Source organism: Peromyscus eremicus, chromosome 6 (genome assembly GCF_949786415.1).
Source record: "Peromyscus eremicus chromosome 6, PerEre_H2_v1, whole genome shotgun sequence".
NCBI lineage: Eukaryota > Metazoa > Chordata > Mammalia > Rodentia > Cricetidae > Peromyscus > Peromyscus eremicus.
Window position 1 is genome coordinate 93,822,602 of NC_081421.1, and position 3,170 is coordinate 93,825,771.

Consider the following 3,170-nt stretch of genomic DNA (forward strand, 5'->3'; position numbering starts at 1 on the left):
TTGTGGAAGGTATCAGGTAGAAATAGGGAGGTTAGGGAGGAGGAAGAGAATGTCGGCCGAGTGCAGACCAGGCTCGGCAGAGGCCTTGGAGCAGTCTTGACTCAGATTAAACGTGGACTCAGTGCAACAGGCGGTGGGGAACTACTGGCCTCTGTTGACCTGGAAAGACGGCCCTTTAGAGTGAGTCATGTAGGAGGGAAGTATAAGCTGTAGTCAGAAGGCCAGCAAGACTGTTACACTCCATTCTGTTTCTAGCTAGTGTTTGTCTATAATTCTTCATCCCTTCAGCAAACAGTGATCGGACATCTAGTTGGCACATTAGTGACTTTAGGGGCACACAAAGATGGAAAAGATGTGTGCTTGGTTTACCCCTAAAAGAAGGATGGCAGTCACACGGGCAGCGTTGAAGCAAGGCAGTGGTCTTTGAGCAAGGTACCAGTGTGGTAGCACAAGGTTTGGCACGGTGGATGGCGTCCTGGGAAGTGGGAATCGGAATGAAGGCTGCATTTGAAATGCTACCTAGCTCAGAACAGATCTATAGGCGAGGAACACTGGGTGGGGTGTTGTCCACACACAGACTCAGGGCTGCGAGGAAGATGACGGGACAAAGCCAGGGAAGTGATAGGGGGCTGTGAATTGAAGGCACAGTGTGGGAAAGGATGCGCCGGACTTATCCTTGGGTGCGGCAGGCAGAGAAGTCGTGAAGGTTCAGAGTTGTCATAACAAAGCTGGGCATGGATCGCTTCCGTGGTTCTGTGCCATCAGCTTATTTAAGAAGAAAACTAGCTAAGGATAAAGAGTGTTGTGGAATATTATTTTTAGGTGGGTTACATTTGTTTATGCTGTGCAACATTTGCTTTAATGATGCAAAGATGTGTTGTAATCCTTTATGTTGCATTTGTTTAACTCTGTGAAGCTGTGTTACTATGTCTGTCTAAAACATCTGATTGGTCTAATAAGAGCTGAATGGCCAATAGCAAGGCAGGAGAAAGGATAGGTGGGGCTGGCAGGCAGAAAGAATAAATAGAAGGATAAAAAGAGGGATTAGGAAGCAAGAAAGAAGAAAGGACAAGAGAATAAGGAGAGGAGGACACCAGGGGCCAGCCACCCAGCCACACAGCCAGCCATGGAGTAAGATTAAAAGTAAGATATACAGAAATAAGAAAAGGAAAAAGCCCAGAGGCAAAGCTCAGAGGCAAAAGGTAGACAGGTTGATTTAAAGTTAAGAAAAACTAGCAAGAAACAAGCTAAGGCTGGACATTCATAAGTAAGAATAAGACTCCGTGTGTGATTTATTTGGGAGGTAGTGGGCCCCCCAAAAGAACAAAAACAACCAACAGTAAAGAGAGTGGCATCCAGCCCACCAAGGGAAGGATGGGGAAGAGCTAGTGGAATGTCTCAGATAGATGGGCTCTTGTTCAGAGAAGGGGGGTCTCATCACAAAGGGAAACGGAGGCAAGTGTAGAACATAGCACAGCTGAATCAGGCAGTACACCAACTTCAAAACTCAAGGCTAGCAGTCTGTGGCTGCTCACCAGGCTTCAAAGTCTGGAGCTGAGAAGGATGTAGGGTTGTCTGTAAGTGGCAATTTCCTCCTCGCGGTTGCCAAGAAAGTTGGACAAAGGCCCAGATTGACCCAGATCTTCCAGACTGGACAAGCGTTGTACCCAAACAAACCAGAGAGCACATGTGTGCTCCTGGTCCCTGGGAAAAGAATTTCAATTAGCAATAACCATGCCAGGAGTAAAGTCCACTGATGATATACTGCGCGCCTGCACAAGGCTCAGTCTTCTGGACCACTGATGAAAGAGACAAGAACTCTCCTTGTTCTCCCGAGCCTTGCAAACTAACAAAGTCAGACAAAAGAGCACAGAGCCACACAGGAAATGGCTTCTGGGTTTAGGTGTTTAAAACTCATTATCTCACTAGGAGTTCTCTCCCTCGCTGTAAATCTGTGTTAAGCAGATCTCAAGATTCCACCCCCCAATCTCAGAATTAATCTGGTTATTCTCCCTGCTGCCCCTCCGCGTTAGAATAGTTGTGGCCTTCTACTGTGTACCGGAGGGAGGGTGCGGGCCGGGAAAGGAAAAGCTGTATCACTAATGATGTTCACCAGAACCTGTCAGTTCGTCGTTAGTGTACTGATACAGGAAAACTGAGCAGCTCCAGAATGAGCCAATCAAGACTGAGCATGGAGCTTCAACTAGGCTGTGACCGTACCTGGGCTCCCAAGATGATGGATAAAGATGATCCTAGGGCCAGAGTGTCTGGTCCTTCGGGGGCCTCAATTGTTTCCCTGTGCCATGTTTCTGTCATAGACTCCACAGCTGACTCCAGCATGTCCTTGTCCCAGGACAGGTATTTTTGTCCTTAGGTCTCTTAATCTAACTAGAAATAGCATCCATTTTGAAATTCCTTCATGCACTTGCTAATGCTTTGTAAGAATCACTTCTTGTGTTTGGTTTTGTCTGTTTGTTTGTTAAATAATTTCCCATGCTGGCCTTAAACTGGCTATGTAGCCTAAGATAACCTTAAGCTGATCCCCTGCCTCCACCTTCCAAGGGTAGAATAGGCTTGCACTTGCACCACCAAGCCTGTTTGTATTTGGTGCTGAGGATGGACCCAGTGCTGGGTGCATGCTAGGCGGGGAGCGCTCTGACAGGTAAGCTGCATCTTCAGCCCCCATTGCCATGGTGTTCCAATGCCATTTTGCTTCCCCTTGTCTCCGCCAAGTGCCAGCAAGTTATATAGGAACTGCAGGCGGTGGTAGTTTTCAAAACCTCATCCATTCCCCACCCCTTGTGATCATAGAATCTTATCATTAAATTTGAGACCAACTATTACTATTGGTGAGGGAGCCTGGTTGGTCTCTGAGAGAGAGAGGAGAGGAGAGGAGAGGAGAGGAGAGGAGAGGAGAGGAGAGGAGGAGGGGAGGGGAGGGGGAAGGGGAGGGGAGGGGGAGGGGGGGAGGGGGAGGGGGAGGGGAGGGGGAGGGGAGGGGGAGGGGGAGGGGGGAGGGGGGGAGGGGAGGGGAGGGGGGGAGGGGGAGGGGAGGGGAGAGGAGAGGGGGAGGGGGGAGGGGAGGGGAGGGGGGGAGGGGTGGGGAGGGGAGAGGGGAGAGGGAGGGGAGGGGGAGGAGGGGAGGGAGGGGGAGGGGGAGGGGGGGAGGG